Here is a 24497-nt window from a genome sequence, read left to right on the forward strand (position 1 = left end):
TTAAAACCAAGAATCACCTACCCAGAAAAACTGAGTATAATATTTCAGGGGGAAAATTGTTCTTTCAATGAAATAGAGGACTTTCAAGCATTCCTGATGAAAAGACCAGAGCTGAAAAGAAAATCTGACTTTCAAACACAAGAATCAAGAGAAGCATGAAAAGGTAAACAGGAAAGAGAAATCACAAGGGATTTACTAAGTTGAACTGTTTACATTCCTACATGGAAAGATAATATTTGTAACTCTTGACATTTTTCTCAGTATCTGGATAGTTGGAGGGATTATACATACACATACATATATACATATATATATGTATACATATATATATAGAGAGAGAGAGATACAGAGACAGAGAGCACAGTGTGAGTTGATTAGGAAGGGATCATAATATCTAAAAAATAAAATTAAGGAGTGAGAAAGGAATATATTGGGAGGAGAAAGGGAGAAATAGAATTGAGCAAATTATCTCTCATAGAAGAGACAATGAAAAGCTTTTCCAATGGAGAGGAAAAGGGGGCAGGTGACAGGGAAAAAGTGAAGCTTACTCTCATCATATTTGTCTCAAGGAAGGAATAACATGCACACTCAATTTGGGTGAGATGATGGAAAGGAGGGCAAATGGGAGGAGGGAGCAATTAGAAGTAAACACTCTTGCGGAGGGACAAGGTCAAAAGAGAGAATAGAAGAAATGGGGGACAGAATAGGATGGAGTGAAATATAGTTAATCTTACACAACATGACTATTATGGAAGTCATTTGCAAAACTGCACATATATAACCTATATTGAATTGCTTGCCTTCTCAGTGGGGATGGGTGGGGAGGGAGGAAGAAAGAAAAGTTGGAACTCAAAATTTTAGGAACAAATGTTGAGAATTGTTTTTGCATACAACTGGGAAATAAGAAATACAGGTAATGGGGCATAGAAATTTATCTTGCCCTACAGGACAAGAGAGAAGATGGGGATAAGGGAAGGGAGAGGTGTTAGAAGGGAGGACACATTGGTGGAAGGGGCAATCAACACAAGGCATTTTGGAGTGAGGGAGGGAAGAGACAGGGAGAAAATTTGGAACTCAAAATTTTGTGGAAATGAAAGTTGAAAACTTAAATAAATAAAAAATAAGAATAATAAAAAAAACTTGATTCAGTCAAAAGACCATACCCACAGACCTACAAGGCCACATATAGCCTCAGTGCTGCAGGGTCACCTAAGTCCTAAACCAAAATCCCCTTTTCTGTATTTTCAGCTGCTTTATTCATGTCCTACTCTTCATGACCACATTTGGAGTTTTCTTGGCAAAGACACTGGAGTGGTTTTCCATGCCCTTCTCCAGCTCCCTTAACAGATGAGAAAACCTGGGCAAACAAGCTTGTTCTTAGCAAGACTTACCCCTCATCTCCAACAGGACTACCACAAAATCTATTGTACCATTTGATATTGGCCCCATAATATGGGTTACTCCCATGCCAAAGGGGACTGCTTCCTGTACCATGGCCCATATATAAGAATAAAGAGTATCTTATCAGTGAAATAATAACAATAGATTAACACATCTGAATGGAAAACCCTTTGGCTTTCCTTCAATAAACATTTATTAAGTGCCTACTAGGTGCCAGGCACTGTGCCAAATACTGGGGATACCAAATGAGGCAAAAGACAAGTCCCTGTCCCCAAGGAGCTTAAAATCTTTCCCAAGCTGACTCACTTTCTGTATTCAATAAGTGATACTTCTATTGTGACTTCTCATGGAAGAATCCAACAAGTCAAATATAATTCCATGAAAATGTTTCACTTCAGAGCCAGGAGTACAGTTAGAGTGTATGGACCAGGGACTAACATCTACATGTCTGATTTAAACGGGGGACATAAACAAGAACATAGTTCAAATCGAGAAATCTGTATGGATCAAGCTTCTATCCAAGCAAAAATATACAAAAGGGGACTACAAACTTAAAACAGGTAAGAGGAAAAGGAGTCTAATAAGGTAGGACACATGATCTAATCAATACAGCACTGAAATAAGGGCATAACTGTTGATGATAATGGGATAGTAACATCTGTCCTTTACTTTGGTTAAAATAACATTCCTGGAGTAGGCTTCTAAGAAGTGATCTCAGTGAGGAAAAAGGAAGCTCTCTAAAGAAACCAATGCATGTAATGTACCTTGCTAACATACATGATTTTTAAACATACTGAAATTTCAGCACTTGGCTCAGATGTATGAGCAGATGCTTAATAAATGGTTGTCAAATTAATTCATGAATATGTGATCAGTTTTATGTATTTAGATTTTTGTAATTTGTTGGAGCAGAAGTTTGAAGTTTTTAAAGTAGATATTGATACGGATACACTGGAAACTGTGGGGTGGTAAATGAGGCACACAACTTGGAGTCAGGAAGACCTGGGTTCATATCCTACCTTACACTTATTAGCTATACGATGCTGGACAAATCACTTATCCTCTTGGTGACTCCATTTTCTCATGTGCAAAATTAGGAGTTTGGATTCAATAGATTCCCACTCTAAATCTATGATCAATGAACCCATTAACTAACTTGGGCTTGCTTTGTTTGTGGTACCAAAAATTAAAACAAGAACAGGAAACTGAGGATGAATATAAAAGGGCAACCCAATCATAAAACTCAGAATGAACTGAATTTAGTAGGTAAAGATAAGGAGAAAAGGCATTTTTAATTGAGTTGGGAAGAGTATGATCACAGAAGGGATAATATTACTGTGCAGATTAATCTGATAGCTGTTGACAGAGAAAACAGAGATGCTCAAGTTTTATTTTCCTTCTCTTTTCTTTGCCTGGAAGAATGAACTTCTGAGTGGAAAGAATAGAACAGAAATTAACTGAGTTGAGAGCCAAGGCAAGTGAAGAGATAGTAAGAGTACCTAGCTGTCCTCCATGAATGTAAGTCCCCCAGCCCAGCAAAGCTACCTTGCTAGCTAGTGAAAGAGTTGGTGAATGTGACTGATAGCTGCTGTCAGTGATCTTTGAAAGATTGAGGAGAAATGGGAGAGGTTCCACAAGACTGGTGATGGGCAAATACTTCACCAAGTTTGCAATTAAAAAAAAGAGAAAGAGGAGAGCAGAATATGAGATATTTAGGAAAGCAAGCTTGACTTGGATTTCTGGCAAAATTCTAGAATGTGTTAAAGCAATAATTAGTGAGTATTTAGAAGAAATGGTTAACTAAGAGCCAGCATGGCTTCATCAAAAATAGGAAATACTAAATTCATCTCATGTCCTTTTCTGATAGTGTAGGAGACTTATAAGAAGAATGCTGTAAAGAGGCTAGTCTCAGGGAGATGAAGAATTATAGTCTGGATTAATCAGGGCTTCTATTCTCCATGCCTAGGTCTGTGCCCCTCTCTCTCATTACAGAGTTAAGTGGGACATGTCTTATCATTCTATCATATGAGAGCAGCTCAAATATTTAGAGATAGCTATTGCACTTTCTCTCAACTGCCAAACCTAAATCAACTCCACGCTAAACATGCACCATACTTTTATTTGATCCTGATATAATATGGTCTTTAATTTCCTCACCTCTCCTTGACCCTTTTACTTAGTGCATGCCCTATATTGTCAAAAATCTAACTAAAACATGGCACCCAGAATTTTTACTACACCTCAGGTGCGATCTGTCTATATAGGAGTACAACAAGATTATTATTTCACTCTACACATGGTGTGTCTTCATACATATAAACATCATATTAGCTTCTTCTACTATCATAGTACTAACTTATTTTTCTTGTAGTCCATGCCATTTCAAACAAACTTCTTTCAAGATGCTTTCCTCATCTTCTGTTTGCATGATTGATTTTTATGAACTCAAATGTAGGACTTTAAGATGAGATTTCATAAGTATAAATGTAGATTTCTTATTGTTTGGAACTGTCAGGATCCTTTTGGATCCCAGCTATCATCCAAAATGTTATCATTCCATCCCAACTTCATGTGATCTAGAGGTCTGATAAATATGCCAGCAATGGCTAGGTGCTATATGCTAGATAGCGAAGGGGATAGAGTGCCAAGCCTGCAGACAGAAAGACTCACCTTGCTGAATTCAAATCTGACCTCAGACACTTCCTAACTCTATGACTTTGGGCAAATCACTTAATCCTGTTTCTCTCAGTTTCCTCATCTATAAAATGAACTGGAGAAGAAAATGGCAAATCACTCCACTATCTTTGCCAAGAAAACCCCAAATGGGGTCATGAAAAGCAAGACATATCTGAAATGACCGAACAACAAATGCCTTTTTCTAATTTGTCCATAGGGAATTTCAGTATGATAGAGGCAAGGACCATGGGGGTATGTAATGGTAATTTAAGGTTAATGGTCAGGGGAAGGGGAAGAAGAGTTAGAGATCTTCCCCGTCCATTAACAGGCCTCAATACCTTTTGCTAATTTCTCTTGAGGCACTGAGTGAGAAGCTCCTTCCCTCAGGCTCTGAAAAGTGTATAAAATACTCTAAGGTAAGGTTTTGTTTTGGGGCTTACTCAATGGAAGTGTTTGTTTGGCCAGACAAGACTCTAGGTAGCCAAAAAGGAGCCCCTTGGCTTTGAAAATGCAGATGTTGGTGCTTCTCTCTTTGGTAACTGTGTATTTATGGTCAGACAGTTGGATCTGTCTGTTGATCTGTGATGTATGTATTGCTTATGGTCAGACAGTTGGAAACCCTGTGTGTTGATTTTTATTTCTCTGTATTTTCTCTGAAATTCAGGGTGCTGACTTTTTCCCCTGAACTAAGTGAATGATATATGTTTTTGATTAGAGTAGATTGTTGACCTCTCAAAAGTTGTTTCCTTTTAGAGAAGCAGAACCAAGAACCTCTATGGCAGGCCCTCCTGTGTATGCCGTGGTCCTTGCTGTTACAGAGTACCTCACTAAATATCTTCTTCTAATTTCATATCAATCCATTAATGACTACTTTCTACATCTGGCCATTCAATCAGTATTAAATCTTCCCAGTTACCACTTGGTCTATATGTTATAACAGACTTTTCCTTTAGGGGAGGAGTTGGGTTAGATGGTTTCTGTTGTACTTCCAATTTTCAATTGCAAGGCAAAAGGTACAGGGTTCACTGTTGTTGTCAGTTTTTTTATTCTGAACCTAAACATCAAAAACCAAAAAACCAAAAACCAAGCATTCCCATAAATAGAACAGAAAAATGAGGATTCTATATGAAACCATGATCTCTATTTCACATTGTTTGCTTTAAAAAAGTCACATAATGAATTCTTTACATTACTTTCAAAACTGTCCAGCTTATCTCTTTCCATCTGAACTTCCTTACATTCTCTTCCATGCATTTTTACAAATGTTAGAATGGTCCTCTCTTTGAAGTCATCATTTTTGCTAATCATCCCTCCTCAATTAACCAAAAGAAAGGGGGAAAACCTTGACACAAATAAGCAAGTCAAGTAAAATGAATCCACACGGTGGCCATGTCCAAAAATGTATGTCTTCGCAGCTTGTGTCCATCGCCTCTCTGCCATAAGGTGACTAACATGCTTTAATATAGGAGCTTTGGAGATATGCTTGATTGTTACAGGTAACAATAATTGTAACAAAGCATTGGATCTTCTCATGAGCCTTCACAAGCTAAAATGAATTATGAAAGTACCTCACAAACCTTAAAGCACTTCACATGGTAAATGTGAGCTATGGTCAGGTGGGCTGTGCTTAGGTTTTCGTTAGCCTGTGGCAATCCATGCTTCTGGACCTCTTATCCCATCTTCTGGCTGTTCAGCAATAGCAGTCGTTTGAACAATTAGCACATGGCCCTCTGGGAGAGCCAGCTGCTACCAGAAACCACATTTGTGAGACCCTTCAGTCCAACTCTGTTATAGATGGAGAAATGTTGTTTCAGTAATTCCACCTTGACCCTCCTTCCTAGCAATGGGATGAATTAAGCTGGAGCTTTTTTCCTGATTCAGAATATCAGTGTCTAAATATTTCTTTGGTCTTTGAAGTCAAAGATCAAGTATATTGGAGCTTTCTGTTTCAGAATTAAGGTATAATATCTCCTCACCACTGAAGCTAGTGTGACTAGTTTAATGCAACCATTTTGTTGTTGTTGTTCAATCATTTAGTTGTGTTTGACTCTTGGTGACCCCGTGGGCCATACTGTTCATTGGTAAAAATACTGGAGTGGTTTGCCATTTCCTTCTCCAGAGGGTTAAGTGGACAAGCATCCAGAGATAATAAAATTGGTGACTTCATGTCTAAAAAACTATTTCATGAGAACAATCTAAGTGGCTCTAATTCTACACTTTTTCCCTGACCTCTGATTTCATTGATACAGAGAACTCTTGATGAGGGGACTTCCTTTTTTTAGTCCTAAGTAATGCCTGGGGGCACTGAGAGGTTGGTCGGCTTGCCTAATGTCATGTATTGACAGTATGTGATAGGACCAGGTCTTCCTGACTCCAAAACCATCATTCTATCCACTTGCGCAATTCTATCTCGCTACATTTTTCTACAAGACCAAACTATCATGTTTCTAGATCAGAAATTCAAGATGTATGTCATAGACATTTATTCTTTCTCCTAATTTCCTAGGGAAAAAATTCAGATTCAGAAGTCAGTCTTCCACAGCGGCTAAGTGATTGCTTAAAAAAGCCATTGTCTATAAGCAAAAGGGACAAGGACAGATAAGCTAGAATGTCACCAAGATCAATGGTACAAAAGTTTCCAAAGACAATGAAATTTCATCCGTCAGACATATGGGAAGTAAGCTATGTACTATGTCCAAAACAATGTAACCCAAAAATACCATGCACACACATTTTTCTAAATTTTCCAATATTCTCCAGACTTGATCATTCCTCTGAACTCCCCAGGTAAAAACTATTATCTGCTGAGAGATGAGAGTAAAATGAAAGGATGAGTTACAGCAGGCTACCAAGTTAGAATTGGAGTGGGTGAATACTAGGGAGCTGTCACAAGACAGTTATCTCCTATGGTTAAATTCTGATTCATGGCTATTAGCCCTATTCTAGCTTTTATTAGGGGTTCCAAAAACTGAGCAGAGTGAAAAGGTGAAGTGCTATACTTTACTTCTCTAAAATTGATCTATTCAAAGGGTCAGATGCTGACTTGGCTAATGAACTCAACTGATTATGCTGTTTAAGATTTAGGGCAGATAATTACCCAAGAGGCAAGTAAACCTATTAAACCCACATGTAATTTTGGAGTAACAAGCTGCATCTGAAATTGAACAAGGGTTGGAGAGAACCCTGGATTGCCTTTTTTGATACTACGTTTTTCTTTGAATAACCCCAAACTCTCTCTGAAACAAAGGCTCATTGTTTTTTAACTAGAACATTCTCCTGGTAGTGATCTCTGACTGGGAGTCATACAATTCCAAAGTGGTGAAAATGCAAAGTTGAAGGTCACCAAAGGCTCAATGGAGAAGCAGTTGTCATGAGTGGGTTGTAACACATAGCCAACAAAGGATTGTTCAAGATGAGTGACTTGAAGTAAATAAATTATGCCCTTCCCCACCAAAAAGGCATGCCATATGATGAGACTGAGGGACAAACTGGTATATGGCCCACAAGCTACATTGGTAGTAACATAGTGTCAGAAGAACTGGAGGAGGGACTTTAGTCTTTCCAGGTATGTTGAGTCAATTTCTCATGGAGGATGGACAAAAGTCACATGGGTGAGAGGGAATCAGTGGGTTGCTATATACACCACCAAAGGGAGTACCACATTAAGAGCACACTGACATCTCCAAGTGTCAAGAAAACTAATGACTGTGCCACCCCATTGATTTGGGGGTCAAGCAATAAATTGGATTGATTGATATTTGAATTGCTTATAGAAGTAATGGTTTTCTCTGCATCAGTTTTCCATACTGTGAGCACTGGGTACCTGCAGACTGGAGTTGGGGTCAGAAGATGAGTTGAAAGCAAGCTTAAGACAATTCCTAGTGTGTGGCCCAAAACAAATCAGTTAGCTTCTCCCATTCCTAATTCCTTCATCTGTTTGATGTCCTCTGAGATCTCTTCCATCTCTAAGTCAATTATTTTATGTCCTTATACACACATATAATAGGAAATGCTAGGCAAGGGCTCTATTAGAATTTAGAACTCCTAATGAGGTATTTTGTTTTTTCCATACAAGCACATTGTAGAGCATGTCTCGGAAACTAAGCAGTTAGGCCTCTATGGGTAGTCATAACAGAGCAGAGACAAATAGAGTAGAATACCAATCTACTCTGAACAGTGATTAGTCCCCTTCTACTTACAGCCATGACCCAGGCATGTTGACATCCAGTAGACAATGTAATATAAAGACAGGGTGGTTGACACAGTCTGGTGGGTTTTGTGAATATACTTGGGGAAGATTGGTAACTGATGCTCTTGGAACGTCACTGTTGCTAACACTGGCTTCAGAGAGCAGTCCAGAGGTGCAATTCTCATTATCACTAATGAGTGTCAAGTGGTTAAAATTCCAGACACCACTTAAGAAATATTCCATTAACTGACTCTTGCAGACTATGCAAGGCCAATTGTCTTTGCCAAAAAGTGGGCCCAGTTTCAATCTATCCATGTGCCCCACCTCTGTATCATTTTCTCTTAGAAAGAAAAGGGAGACTCACTGATTTAGAAGGTGAGGTTTTGGGCAATCACATTCAGCGAAGATGGAGTAAAAGAAAACCACCAAGTCGCTCATTGCTACTCTGTCCAGACCTGAATGGGGCTTATTGCCTGAGGTGCCCATGAGAAAGAAAAAGGCAACCTGGACTGGGAACAGTGTATTTTAAGAGAACAACAGACAATAGACAAGTGGCTCCTGAGAGAAGAATCTCTATGTCTTACCTGTTAAAAATAAATACAACTTCAGCAAGGGCAGGAGAGGGGCACTCTTCCTTGACTTGGTCATTTGGGAACTGTGAATGCTTTCCAGGTCAGATTCTGCAAATCAAGAAGTTCATAGCTAAATTAGAGGCTAGAGAGTTGGGAAACAGATGTGATTCAACAAGCATTTCATTACTTATCAGGGATTCAAAGACAAAACAAAAAAACTATTCTCTGTCTTCAGTGAGAATATCTTCTAACAGGTGTACCTCTGTGTGTGTGTGTGTGTGTGTGTGTGTGTGTGTGTGTGTATGTGTAAGGAGATAAATAAAACATAGATAACTTGAAGACAGTATCAGGAAAGATTCTCTGTCAGAGGTGGTACCAAAGAAGCATCTTGAAAATAAATTTCTAAGAGGCCAAGAAAAGAGTGTAGCCCAGGCATGGTGGAGAGTTTATTCAAAGACATTGAAGTTGGAAGTGGATGGTCAAGTTTAAGCACCACCAAATTACTGAGTTTGACTGAAAGGGAGAGTAAAGGAAGGGAGGTAATGGGAAATTAATCTAGAAAAGCCAGCTAGAGCCAAACGATGAAGGGCTTTTAAATGGATAATTTCATCCTATACGGCCTGGACTCAGCTGCCAGTCTCTTCCCTCTCCAGTCTCTCCTCCATTCATCTGTGGTAGTGATAGACCTAAGGCACATGACTAGGAATGTCAGGCACAATTATCTCTATGCAGTCAATACACACACATACATACATACACATATATGCGTATATATACATATGTGCATGAAGAGAAAGGATAGATATATGTAAATATACATATACATACATGTGCATATTGAATATATGTATACGTATATACATATCCATATATATGTGTGTATGTATACATATATATATTGTTTCTCTTTTAAATTGTAAACTCCTTGAAAGTGGGAACGGTTTCATTTTGCTTCTGTATTTCTGGTGCCGAGCATCCAGCAGGTGCTCAATAAATAGCTGATGAATTGAACCCAGGGAGCCATAGTTTTAAATTCGGAAGATATCATATCACAGACCCGGTATTTCCCTCATTTTGTCTATTATATCCACAACCTTCATAGAGTTTCATTTCAATGACTTGCACATTTTAAGTATAACCAAGTGCCCTCCCATAACTCATGAACTGATTGCTGTAGCTAAACCACTAGAGAATCTGTCACTGCGCCGCACATCACTGGCCCCTGCAACACATGTACTTGTATATGACAGATAAAACTCCTGACATTTCTTTAAGGCTTTCAGTCCTTTCCTCAGAACCCTGTGAGGTAGGTACTATAAGTATTTATTGTCCCCAAATTGCAAACTGAGGCTCCAAGACTTGCTCAGGGTCTTACAACCAGTGTTAGCATTGGGTTGCAACCCAGACTCCAAGTCTTGTGTTTCTTCCACTTTGCTACCTATGTACATGTATAATCCTAGAGGTCATCTGTGTCCAACTCTGTCATTTTACAAATGAGGAAACTGAAGTCCTGAGCATTCAGATTACTTGGCCATGGTCATACTGGTGACAAGTGGCAGAACCTGGGTCTGAGGCCGTGTTATTTGGCTCCAAATCCACTCTATCATGTTAATGTGTTGATAAACCTCCATCAGACTTTTCAGGGGTAATGGAGGGGAAGATCAAGAAGAGATGATTTCCAGGGAAGCCCAAAGCTCCAGAGAGGAGGGTTCAGGTCAAAGAGACAACTATGTCTAAGCTGGTTGCACAGCTATCCCTCACCAGCCCTTTGGTTTGCCCTATTCCTGAGACTTCAAGCAGCTTACAGTATAGCTCTATGTCTGAAACTCACACAACACCCAAGAACACACATACACACACACACACACACACACACACATACACACACACACAGAGTTGCAGGGAAAACCATCTAATTACCCAGACTCCCCAGTGATGCAGTACTCTGCCACAAAGAGACTTTGCTTGATTTTCTTCCTCTCACTCCTCTGTTATAGACAATAGAAAAATCACATCAGAAGCCCGAACTCTTTCCTTTTGTTTGCTGCCTACAGACATCCCTGGAAAGGGGTGAGGCTGGTGCTGCCATTCCAGCTGTTGGCAGCAGCTGTGGCCTCTCTGTTCTCGCTGCCCAAATGTCTGGTCAATCAACATCAATCAGCAAGCATTTCCAGAGGAGGTACTTTATTAGGCACCGGGTATACAAAATTTAACAAAAATAGTCCCTGCCCCGAAGGAGCTTATGTTCTATCTCTAATAATCTGAAATAACATTAATAGAAGCACAGTATCCAGAAGAAGGAAAACGCTCATAATGTTCAGCATCTCCTCTGAAATACTTGATTCAATAATAACAAGGGGGGAGGGGGAGTGATAAACAGGAACATTTCCAGAGTAGTATATTGTAGGGGCGAAGAGGATAGAAACATCGTCTGTTAAATCATTCAACAAATATTAAGCATCTGCCATATACAAAGCATTATGCTCCCCTCCTGTTGGGGGGAGGGTGTCAGTAAAAGACTAAATACGGTGGTGAACAGGAATCATGGAATCCACACATAAAGGAATCAGTCACGGTAGAAATCAGAAGGGGGTGAAACAGAAGATCAGAATGGGAGATCCAGAAAATGGAAGCAGAACCATGGATCAAAAAAGCAAGATTTGGTATGGAGAGCAGTAAACCGAGACAGTGCTGGATTTAGAGATAGGAAGATCTGAATTCAAATCCTACCTCAGACACCTCCTAGCTGTGTGGCTCTAGGTAATTCACTTAAACCTTTAAGCCTCAGCCTCCTTGTATGTAAAAGGGGCATAATAATAGCACCTACCTCTCTGGGTTATTGTGAGAATCATCTGACGTAGCACACGCAAAATGCAAGTGCCACATAAATGCTAAAATCATAGCAGGTTTCAAGATGAAAGGTGGTGGGGTTGTGGATTAATTTGTAAACTCACCATTTTAATAATCTATGAACTGTTATTAGAAGGTGACACCATTTCCTTTCCCAATTCTGCAAATCTTCTTCACCTGTGAATTCCAAATAGAAAAGTCTAGAATTCCTTCTTGGGGTGAATGAAGCTATGTTTAAAGGCAATGGAGAGAAGGCACAGTTGTCTTATTTTGTTTCTGCTTTCTTCCCTAAGAAGGATTTTCTCCATCCAGAATAACAACAAAAAGTTAACAGGGACCTACCTCAATGCCCTCAATGAAGTCAACTCACCCAGTCTAGATTAAAGATTACTGAGGGAACTGCAGATGTGATTTTTGAGCCATGGTTATCTTTGAAAAATCTTGGCATATGGAAGAGATGCAACAGAACTAGATCAAATCCCAATTTTCAAAAAGGGGACAAGCTAGACTCTTTTTCAGTTTTTATTTATTTATTTATTTTTAGTTTTCAACATTCATTTCCACAAAATTTTGAGTTCCAAATTTTTCCCCTTCTCTTCCTTCCCCCACCCCTTAATGCCTTGCATTCTAATTACCCCTCCTCTCAATATGTCCTCCCTTCTATCATACCCCTCCCTTCCTTTATCCCCATCTTCTCTTTTGTTCTGTAGGGCAAGATAGATTTCTATACCCTATTACCTGTATTTCTTATTTCCCAGTTGTATGCAAAAACAATTCTCAACATGCATTCCTAACACTTTGAATTCCAACTTCTCTCCCTTCCTCCCTTCCCACCCATCCCCACTGAGAAGGCAAGCAGTTCAATATAGGTTATATATGTGTAGTTTTGCAAAAGACTCCATAATAGTCATGTTGTGTGAGACTAACTATATTTCCCTCCATCCTATTCTGTCCCCATTTATTCTATTCTCTCTTTTGACCTTGTCCCTCCTCATAAGTGTTTACTTCTAATTACTCCTTTCTCCCATTTGCCCTCCCTTCTATTATCCCCCTCACCCTACTTGTCCCCTTCTCCCCTTCTTTCCTATAGTGTAAGATAGATTTTCATACCAAATTCAGTGAGCATGTTATTCCCTCCTTAAGTCAAATGTGAAGATAGTAAGCTTCACTTAAAACAGGGATAAAAATAGTACCTATTTGTTGTGACCATCAAATAAGTTAACCTATAAACTTTAAAGTGTTATGCTACCTTAAAAAAATAAGAAGGACATAGAAGGGAAGTGTCACATTAGAATATTTGTAAAGTGCTTAGAACCATGCCTGGCACATAGTAGGTATTTAATAAGTCCTTATTCCCTTCCCCATCCCTTTCTAGGCTGCATTCCCTGTTTTTACAGTTGAGGAGATTGAGTCCTAGCTTGTGGATGGTACTTGCTGAAGGATTTGAACCTACATCCTATGATCACAAATTGAGCTCTCTGCCCCCACTGCAGTCCACCTCCCTATAATGACATTCTAAGACTGCCATTCCTATACCATAATGTCAGAAAGGTCCACATTAAAATCCAGATGATCAAGGTTCTGGTACTACAGTTCCACTCTAGGCAGATTCTAATGCATAGTAAAAGAAAGAGCATTATTTGGGAAATCTTAATATATATGTTTGTATTATAGCATGTGTCGAGGGCAATCTTGAAGTGTCTGCCCCTTGTTCTTTCGTGTTCCTCTACATGTCTCCTCTGAATAAGGTGCCATTTCTGAATCTGGTGTTTGTTTTGGATAATTAAAGCAACAGAATTCACCTTGGTTTTTAATAATCTCAATTTGGATTTCTTCTTTTCCCATCAACATGAATGCAATTAACTCAGTCTTTAAAGACACAAGACATCAAACTCACTGCCCCCCAGCCCGCCCCCCCCACTGCTAAAAAAAATTGCAGACATTCATTTGAAAATGGACGTTGGCATTCATAGTCCTCCACTGAGCCATGACAAACAATGGCACTCTATGGCCCGAGGAGAGAAGAGAGCAGGCTGAGGAGAGAACATGGCAGCTGCAATGTTCCACAGCTGGCCTCTCCTGAGACCTGGGCCAGTGTCCCTGCAAAAGAACTCCTGATGCTGCCACATGGTCCCCCCGCCTGCTCCCAGCCTGCTGTTGGAGGAAAAGAAAGTGCTGCTGGGCTCAGAAATCCCCCGAGGAAGTTCAACTCTCAGCAAGGGAGGGTCAGATGAAGTACCCGACCTAGCAAGGTATTGTGGCTTGACTTTCTGCTCGCTGTGCCAGCACAGAGAGAGACTAGGCAGAATTTGAGAGAGCAAAGGGACGGAAGGGGCAAGACTCAATGTCTCTGATAGAGGACACAAGGCCTGATTTGGAGTGAGATCAAGGGTGCCTGTGCTGTGACTTATGAACTGGGGCAAGGCCCTCTCTGAGCATTGGCTTCTGCATCTGGCAAATCTCAAGTGCATGATATAACGGGAAGAGCACTGGTTCCAGAGGGGATGAAATCGCTCCTCTGAAGCTTACAATCTGTGTGACCCTGGGCAAGTCATTGAACCCAAGACTCAGCTTTTTCATAAAATGAGGGTGGTAGAAGAGCTGGCCCACAAAATCTGTTCCAGCTCTCTGTGATCTTATATTACTGTAAAATATTGTTCCCATTTAAACCCAGGGCTGTTGTATCAAATAATTTAATTCAATTTGACAAATATTTTCTGTAAGACACAGTCCTAATCCCAGTGCTCAAGCAGCATAAAAGGGCAAAGGCATACCTACAAAGAAATAGAAAACACTATGTGTCAGCTTTTTTTTTTAACATATAAAGAAAAGTTATTAGTCAGTTCTCTAGAAGTCCTGGCTCAGGAAGGGAAGGGTTGGAAGAATCTTGGCTATGCTTTGTAAAAATATTTAAAATGGATAGCATCATAGATATAGAGCCAGAAGGGAAATTTTAGGCCATTGAACACTGAACAGAACTTGCTCATTTTACAGATGGGAAGACCTAGACCTATGGAGGTTAACCGACTTGCCCATGGTCACAAAGGTCATCAATGACAGAACCGGGATTCGAACCCAGGTCTTATAGACTAACTCAGGAATTATGATTGAATTCAAAGATGTTTTTACTGTTCCACATTGCCTCTGTCACATTCAAAAAAGACTATGGTTTTCAAAATCCCACTTTACTTTGGTACAGTTCAGATTTATCCCCATTTTCCTTCCTTTATTGTTGCTTGGAATTCAAGAGTATCCAGTTCAGAGGAGCAAAACTGGGTGCTTGCATGAAGGCCCTCGTGTGCCCTTGATGGAAGGAGCTCCCACAGCCAGTGTTATATGCTGACATTTTCTAGCCCATTGCCTAGTTCTAACTGCTGGGAAACCAAATGATAGCCGAAAGCAGGAGCATCATTATCTAACACACTCTGGCCTTTACAGTCCACCTCCTCGTTGGACCAGCCTCTTTGCCTAGTGGATATCACAAGCCAGTGACAGCTCTCTCACAAAAGCCAGAGTGGTAATGAACTGTAACATCACCGTAGGCATCAGGGAAGGGAGAAAAGATGCTCAGAAGGTAGACGAGGGCTGCCACACAGCAAATACCTTAGCAATTAGACATGATGGGCAAAAGGATTCTGGGGAAGAGACAGTGTTCTTAACAGTTTGTTGACTCCAACTGTTTACAACATTCTCAAAGTCATAATACTCTGTTTATGACAGAGGAAATGTTGGCAGTAGAAATGATTACCATGTTGCAGACAAAGCATGACTGCTGGAGGTGATAGAAAAAGGGAACAGCAGGTGCCCGCTGTGCTTCAGGAGAGTCGTTTTCCCAGGTGCCAGGCATGCAAAGGCATGAAGTGCCTGCTGTGGCGTCTCTGGGTGACAGACTCTGACAAAAGAAATGGAGGGGAAAAAATGTTAGGATGCTTTAGTTAAAAGCAATGAATCCAGTCCTGGATATTAAAAAGAGGGAATTATGATAACTGACATTTGCTTAGTATCTAAGGTTTCCAAAGCATTTAACATATGTCATCTCATTTGGCCCCCATAATAACCCTATGAGGAAAACATTGCAATGATTATTACCCCCATTGTGCTAATATCAGCCTGGCATAGCAGGCCTTGGAATTCGAAAGCTCTAACTTCAACTACTGACTCTTGTCTACTGTCAGTGACCTTGGACAGCTCTTTTCTTTTCTCAGGACATCATCTAGGATGGGGGTTCTTAACCCTTTTTTTGTGTGATGTTTTAAAATTCATAAAGTGAAATACAGAGGATATCAAAAGAAACAAATTCTGTCAAAATTCAAATGTATATATGTATGTATTTAAAATGAGTTTATGGACTCCAGGTTAATAACCCCTGATCTAAGGCTGTAGAAGTTTACACGTCCCATACACTGTCTAACTTGGTAGATATGTTGGTTACTTTCAGGGAACTATCTCTCTCTCTCTCTCTCTCTCTCTCTCTCTCTCTCTCTCTCTCTCTCTCTCTCTCTCTCTCTCTCTCTCTCTCTCTCTCTCTCCAAGAAATGAATGGCTCTTTGAGTAAAAGAAGGTTATATTTGGAAACATAAGATATCAATATTTTTTTCAAAGACCCTAGCTTGCAGGAGAGCTACTTACCTTGGTGAGCTATGGGAGATTCTACACTGAGCCCTCCCTACTGATTAAATCATAAATTGAGGCTAAAACCAATCAATAATTGTTTACATATGGAGAAACTGAGGGCCAGAGAAGTAACTGTGGTCAAAAGATTAGTCTAGCTCTTTTCCCTTTACACCAAGTAAATCACATTCATGATAACCCATATGTAAAAAAATAACCAGGAGCCTGCATACAAGATTTTGCAGTCATAAAGCAAAATTGGATTCAAAGTTTAAAAAAAAATAATGTTTAATTTTTTAAAAAAACTTATTAGGTAAAATAGTGAAATAGTTTTGACTTTTTGTTTTTTAACTTAAATTTACTTTTGTGACTTTCATTCATTTTAAGGCCTAAACTCAGGTGTTGTTTTTTTCTTCTGTATGCATGTAATTTAGCAATCTGCAGATGTTAATTCATTTGTGAATTAGCCTTCTTTTTGGACTGTAATATTCACTGCACACAGGTGCCGAAAAACTCAATCTGTAAACAGAAGTGATCAAAAATGTGCTTTTTGAAGAAAAAGGACAAAAATAGCTACCAATAACAATAGCAATAATAACATAAAGTCATAAAAACATATAGTTCTTCAAAGCTGGCAAAGCACTTTACAATCCCCGTTCTCTTCAGCCTTTGTGGAACCTTGGGCACTACTGATCACTCTCTCTTCCTTAATGCTCTCTTCTTTCTAGGTTTTTGGGACATCACTCTCTCCTAGTTCTCCTCTTGCCTTCCTGACCACTCCTCTGTCTCCCCTTCTAGGTCCTCACTCAAATCATTCCCTCTAACCTTCAGCGTCCCACAGGATTCTGTCCCAGGTCCTCTTCTCTTCCACTTCTATACAACATTGGGTGATCTCACCAGTTCCCAAGGATGTAATTACCCTGTCTATGCTAATGATTCTCAAATCTACCTCTTCTGCCCTCACCTCCAATCTCTCATCTCCAACTGCCTTTCAGACATCTTGAACTGGATGTCCCAGTAGACTTCTTAAATTCAACATGTTCCAAACTAAACTCATTATCTTTCCCACTAAACTCACTATCCTCACACCTTCTCTATTACTGTTGAATGCAACAGCATCCTCCCAGACCTGTATGTTCATAATTTGGGAGTCATTCTATCTACCTCTATCATCCTCACTATCCCTCACCCACTCCCATATCCATTCTGTTACCAAGGTCTGTTGATTTCATTTTTGCAGCATCTCTCCTCTCTCCTGACACTGCCATCACCTTGGGGCAGGCCCTCATCACCTCACTATTGGATTATTGCAAAAGCCACTGATGGGTCTGCCTGCCTCAAATCTCTCCCCACTCAAATCTATCCTCCATTCAGCCACTAAACTGATTTTCCTAAAGCAGAGGTCCAACAATGTCATCCCCTTAATAAATTCTAGCCCTCCCTATTGCCTCCAGGATATAATACAAGATCTTCTATTTGGCATTCAAAGCCCTTCATAACCTAATCCCTCCCTATCTGTCCTGCCTTATTCATCATGTACTCTAATCTAGTGATACTGGCTTCCTTGATGCTCCATTAACAAGATACTCCATCTCTTAGCAATAGGCATTTTTCTCTGGTTCTCCCCCATGCCTGAAAGGCTCTCTTCCTTCATCTTTACCTACTGGTTTCCTTCAAGTTCCAACTAAAATCTTATCTTCTACAGGAAACCTTTCTCAATCCCTTTGAATTCTAATGCCTTCCTTCTGTTAACTATTTCCTTTTTCTGCAGTATATAACTAGTCTGTTCATTGTCTGTCCCCATTAAATTGTGAGCTCCTTGAGGACAGGGACTGTCTTTTGCCTCTTTTTATATCTCCAATGTTTATCACTTAAAAGATATTTCCCTACTATTGACTATGTACATCAGCTTATTTGATTTTGAATCAACAATCCTGGAAGGAAGATGTAGCTATTATCGTCATGTTATAAATGAAGGTGAGGCTGAGAAAAGTTAAGTGATTTGTCCAGCCTTACTCAGCGAGCATTGGAGGAATCATTTGAACAACGGAATCATAGGATCTAGAGCTGAAAGAGACCTTGGAAGACCAACCACTCTCTCATTTTACAGATGAGGAAATTGAGGAAAAGCAGTTAAGTGACTTGCCCACCATCACAAGTGCTGTTAGTAAATATGTGAGAAGGATCTGAAATCAGGTCTTTCTGATTCCAAGCTTATCACAATTTACTATTTACCTCCCCCATTACAATGAACACAATACATATATCTTATAGAATTTCCAAGTTGATAGGGACTATCATATAGCTCACTGCCCTCACTTTACAGATGGTGAAACTAAGCAACAAGAATATTAAGTGACTTATCAAAGGTCACATAGCTAATGATAAATTTTAATAAATAGCTCACAATTTTCACAGTGTTTCATGGTTAAAAAAGCATTCTCTCCATGACAACCTTAATAACAGTGAAACTACTATGATTCTAATTTTAAAGAAGAGACTAATGAGTCTCAGTGAAGTTAGATGACTTGCCTAGGGTCACATAGCTAGCACGGGGCAGAGCTGGGACTTAAACGTAGGTTTTCTGTTTCCCAGTCTGATGTGAGTCATGAAGAACCTGAAATTATATAATGAAGGAATTAAAAAGAGCTTCAGATCAGATTTAAAATCAGTTAGAATGTTGGGCATGGCAGTTCACACCTATAGTTCTGCTACTGAGGAGGCTGAGATTGATGGATGGCTTGAGTTTGGAAATTCTGACCTGCAATGAGGCTAAATGTGATCAGGTGTCCACTAAGTTTTGCACCAATAAGGTGAGCCCCCAGGAGAGGAGAGCCAAAAGGCTACCTAAGGATGAGTGAACTGGCCCAGGTCAAAGTTTCCAGGCAAATCAACAGTGGGATTGGGTAAACAAATGGCCAAAGTACATCCAGCACAGGTAAGAAGACTCTCATCACCTAGCCCCTCCTCCAAATCAGTTAGAATAATGCCTAACTTTCTACCTTGCCTAGCTTCTTATATGTGATATATCCTTCAACGAGGATGCTTATTGGAGGAGCTATACTCATTGAGGGTCCTGCTAAAATCTCTAGAGATCATGTCTAGGAGATACAGTGAAGTATTGTTGACAAAGGATCATCTGAAATTGACATGAAAGGAAAACACTAATAATATACCCTTTATTCTCCCATCTACTTGGTTATGGTGGGGGTGATGGGAGAAGGGTAAATTTATGCATGAAGGAGAGGATCCAGGCCCAACATGATCATGATGGTTTGCAAGGAACTCCTGATTTTTTCCTTTAAATCCAATTTTCCAGTTGGTTTGGCTGGGGCAATAAGGTGTCAAGTGCCATGACAGAGGTCAGTGCTAGAAGGTGTTTGACTTTCTTTACATAATTCATCAGAACATTTCAGGGGTGAAAAATCCATCTTCATTGACATTTGTCCTGAGTAGTGCTCGCAAATCAAAGGGAAGTCAGTCTAAGGCTACAGGGGTTTTTTTGCTATGAGAAGAAGCCCCAAAATACTGTTTCAGCTGGATATGTGTATTTACATTTAGGTGGAAAGTCCCCGGAGAAAGCTTAAGAACACAACTTCGGAGTGGTACCCAAGTGGGAAATGGAATAAGTACGTTGGGCTCCTTTTATCTCTGTTTAATTTACCTTTGCTGTCCTCACAATTATTTTCTTAATCATTTTGGCCACAATGCTGGAACCTGGAACAGTGATCATGGCAGCCAAGCAGAGAAGATGTTCACGTCCATCCTTTGCTTAGCAAAGATCTTCATTCACCTTTTGGGGGGATCTTAGCATGGGTAAGAATTCCCTCCCAATCATCATAAGCCCATAAAATCCCATATTTTCTTTAAAACTTTGCTCATGTTCTACCTTCTACAGAAAGTTTTTTCTGATTTCAGCAACTGGCAATGCCCTCCCTTGAAAAATTCTCTTGTACTGATTTTGTATCTATTTATTGGCATATTATATCTTCTTCCCCAATAGAATATAACTCCTGGAGATCGCCTACTGTCTCATTTTTGTCTTTATATCCCCAGCTCCCAGCACAAAGTTGGGCACATAGTAGGTGCTTAATAGCACAATGTCTAGCACGTAGTATGTATTTAATAAACATTTATTACACAGATACATACATGTGTCTGTCTCTGTCAGGAAAAGGGTGGCATGCTTCCTCAGCAGTCCTTTGAAACTGTGGCTGGTTATTCCAGGGCTCATAATTCTTAACTCTTTGAAAGTTGTTTGTCTTTATAACATTGTTGTGATTATATGAGTTGATCCTCTTTGTACTCACTTGACTCTGCATCAGTTTCCCTAAAACCGTTTCTGTCACAGTTACCTACGTGTAGCACAAGAGCGCCTCCTATTTCGGTGTTTGTTTATCTGTCCTCCAATGAACGTGCCTGGTTTTCAGTTCTTCATACTACAAAAAGAGATGCTACACAGGGGTTCGTACATGTGGGTTCTTTTTCTTTGATTTCCTTGGGTTTCAAAGAGATTTTCAACAACCTTCAACCCACAGTTTTGATCCATTCTTTGTGTTTAGAGGCTAATAATAATAATGTTTATTATGATTGCATTTATGTAATGTCTATTATATGCTAGGTAGAATTTAATCCTCACGACAACTTGCTGTTGCTATTATCACTATTATAATATAGTATATTAGTATTATAGTATATATTAGTATATAGTAATCATAGTATATATGTATATATTAGTATATAGTTATAATAATATGTTATAGTGTGTGTATATATACATATATATATAGTAATAATAGCACTCCTAGGTGCTCTTCTTACCCTTGTTTTATGGTTGAGAAAATTGAGGTAGACAGAGACTATGTGATTAGCCAAGATTATCCAGCTGGCAAGCATCTGAGGCTAGATTCAAACTCAGACCTTCCTGCTGTGTTAGCACCTACATGTATTTATATTGCCAGTGCCTAGAAAAGTGCCTGGTACATAGTAGGTGCTTCATAAATGTCTGCTGATTCATAGTATAACACAGAAGAGCTCCTTTGACATGCCTAATCAAAAGGTTCGGTGACTTAACTGTAGTAAAGGGGAAAGAACTCAAATCTGGAGTCTGAGGACCTCAATTCAACTACTGCTTTACCTTGAACTACCTTTATGATCTCCGGAGGGCAGTAATGGGAGACAAGCATTTATGAAGCTCCTACTATGTACCAGTCATTGATGCTGGGGTTAAAACTGAGGCACATGGAAAGTGATGAATGATATTAATGGATAGGCGCTGAGGACATTAGCAAAAAGAGGACATAACTGGATACAGTAAATTGAAGCAAAAAAGAGGCATCTTCTGAAATTTTACATTGGTTTGGAGTTCTAAAACCCAGTGTAGAGAAGCAACTTAACCATTCTGAAGTTGCCAACCCTCTTCTTCCATTGATTGTGACAGTTATTTTCTTTCTGCTACAAGAAGTTATCTATGAATATCTTCCCTCTGCCTTCATATAATTCAATTAAAAACCCATCATCAAATTCTCATCCTCACAAGACATCTACTGTAACAGGGACATGAATCATTTTTCTCCTTCAAACACTAGCCCCTTCATCATCTATCCCATGTTAAATCTGGAGGCAAACTGACACGGCCTGCAATAACACCTATTTTACATTATTAACATTACCATAAAGCTCTTGGTGGATATCTAAATTCTCTCCTTTAGTGACTGACCTTTCAATGGCTCCATGGGGAGGTTACAGACATGACTGGCATTGTGGATAAAGCTAGTATCTAGGTTTCCCTAAAGAGATGCTTTGTGATGAGTATCTCAGCATAATTTAAAAAAAAAAAAACCCCTGCAACATGGTTATACATCCATTATCCCTTTATCATAGAACAGAAGAAAGAGGTATCAGAGAATCAGGAGACACAGGTTCTAGGTTCAATTCTGGCACTAACTAACTGTGTTACTTTGAGCAAGTTATTTTCCCTCTGTGGGTTCCTCTGTAAACTTCAAGGTCATAGAATAATAGATTTGGAACTGCAAGGAATTGTAAAATCATCTACTCTAATCTCATCACTTTATTTATAAAATCTTTTTTTAAATTAATGAGGAGTTATTTCCTCTCCCTTTCACTTCCTCCAACCTCCTATCCCACTTGATAAAGAAAAATAAAAACAAATCCTTTGTAACAACTATGCATAGTAAAGCCAAATAAATTTCAACATTGGTCATGTCAAAAAACATGTATCTCATTCTGCATATTTAATCCCTTAACTCCCTTTCAGGAAGTGAGTGGCATATGTCCAACATCTTTTTTTATTTTTTTTGGAATTCTTTTTTTATTTTTCATTTTCAACACAGTTCATATCACATAACACAATTCCAACTTTTGGGCAGGTGATATTTCTTTTAAAGCATTTACAATATAGACCACAAAAGGATTTTTTTTAACATTAACCAACTGAGACACAAATAACTATGTATGTTGACTTCATAAGTCTAATTGTCTCCACACTATTACTAAGAATTAAAGGACCCTAACTTATTGTTGTTGATCTAAAGTCCTAAGCCTAATAGCTTAATTTTAGACTTGACCTCGGACGTTCCCCTAACAACAATCTATAATTTAATAGATCTGGTATTAAGGTTACAAACCTTTAGACTATAGGAAATTTCCACTAAGAGTAGGAAGATTGCAGGGAAACAATATCTCCCCAACTTCATGTCAGTTCCAGGCAGGAATAGATTGTCAACTTGCATTCAGTCAGGCTTAGAGTCTGCCAGGTGTCAGTGGGGAAATTGAGTCAGGAGAATCCTACCTCAACTGAGGCTGAACAGTCGCTCTCTTACTCTTCCCATGAGATCACCTTTTGCAGTTCATACCAGCATCCCACAAGCTTACTAGCATCATGGATTGGAGGCTCATACCGCCTTTCTTGCTATCCATACCTGAGACTTAATAGTCCCATAGCATTTTAAAATAGCAAGTTCCAATAACCAGGTTTCAGACATGACTGTAATTTTACATTGGCTAAGGAACATCTTTTGAGGCAAGTCTTAAGTGGCTTACATGCATTTTTATACCTGTTCTACCTCCTGCTTAAATAACAATCCAAATCAAATTTACCATTAAAACCTTCCATCAATGCCAAATTTTACCTGAAGTTACCTGCCTCTAGGAGACTTCGACTAAAACTCATTTCCCCAAACTAAGATGTCTCTGACTTAGTCTCAGCAATTAATTCAGTCAATTGTTTTAATACTAATTGCTTTTACATCACTTTGAAACATGTCCAATTTTTCTCCCCATCTCTCTCCTCCCTTCACCCCCTAATACCTTGCATTCTGATTACTCCTTCCCTCAATGTATCCTCCCTTCTATCGCACCCCACCCTTCCCTTATCCCCATCTTCTCTCTTTTCTTGTGAGGCAAGATAAATTTCTATACCCCATTACCTGCATTTCTTATTTCCCGGTTATGTGCAATAATAATTCTCCAACATCTTAATTTTACAGATGAAGAAACATTTATAACTAAGGTAGATCTTCCTAGTCCTAGAAACTAGCACAAGATGATATTAGGTTTTTTTCTTTGTCTATTTGTTTTTGGCATCTGTTGACTCATATTAAGCTTGCAGTCCATGAACTACTACCACCCTTCCATAGTCAGAAAGCCACTTTCTAATAACTATGCCTTCCCTATCTGGTTGGTTGGGCAATTAAGTGACAAAATGGATAGAGCGCTGGGCCTGGAGTCAGGAAGACTCATCTTCCTGATTTCAAATATGGTCTCAGACACTTACTGGCTGCGTGACCCTGGGCAAGTCACTTAACCTTGTTTGCCTCAGTTTCCTCATCTGTAACATGAGCTGGAGAAAGAAATGGCAAGCCACTACAGTATCTTTGCCAAAAAAAAAAAACCCTAAATGGGGTCATGAAGAGTCAGACATGACTCAGTGACAACAGTAATATCATTTTAGTGGTTAAAGACAGGGGTGGAGTCTTTTTAAAAAACTTTTCTTTTTCATTCATTGTATGTCTGTAATTGGGACTGGGGGAACAAGTGAAAGGGCAGTTCTTATCCCTTCTTGAGACTGCAGAGGACTGTTCTGGATTGGGGATGTGGACAAATAGTTAAAAATGCACCCTTGCTGACTTGCTGAGGATGGCAAATTTTTCAGATAGGATGTTATAACAGGAACTTCA

Source organism: Notamacropus eugenii, chromosome 6, assembly GCF_028372415.1.
Source record: "Notamacropus eugenii isolate mMacEug1 chromosome 6, mMacEug1.pri_v2, whole genome shotgun sequence".
Classification (NCBI taxonomy): domain Eukaryota; kingdom Metazoa; phylum Chordata; class Mammalia; order Diprotodontia; family Macropodidae; genus Notamacropus; species Notamacropus eugenii.